Source organism: Penaeus monodon, chromosome 30 (genome assembly GCF_015228065.2).
Source record: "Penaeus monodon isolate SGIC_2016 chromosome 30, NSTDA_Pmon_1, whole genome shotgun sequence".
Lineage (NCBI taxonomy): Eukaryota > Metazoa > Arthropoda > Malacostraca > Decapoda > Penaeidae > Penaeus > Penaeus monodon.
Genome location: NC_051415.1, coordinates 31,091,081 through 31,091,442, shown reverse-complemented (window position 1 = coordinate 31,091,442; position 362 = coordinate 31,091,081).

Genomic DNA, 362 nt, shown 5'->3' with positions numbered 1-362 from the left:
TGCGTTTTCTTTGTCGCCTATGTTTCAGATCCATACAACAGTGGCGGTCTCACCACTGTTTTATAAACCCTTCGACCTTGCACTTATTCTATCGCACAACAATCCTGACGCATTTTCCCGGTTCCTCCATCTTGCTTGCACTCTATCATTTCTTTACTCGTCCAGGTCTCCATTTTCCGCCGCTGTACAACGAGGTATTTAATGGTTCCGACTCTTTCAAGGTGTTTTCATGTATCGTAATCTCTCCCTCACTTCATCACGAAACCTAAATATTCTGTCTTCCTACTGACTTTTAACCCTGGGTCTCCCCTCTTTTGTAGAGCTCTGCGGGTTTTGTCGCAAACGCTGTTAGAAAGAACATC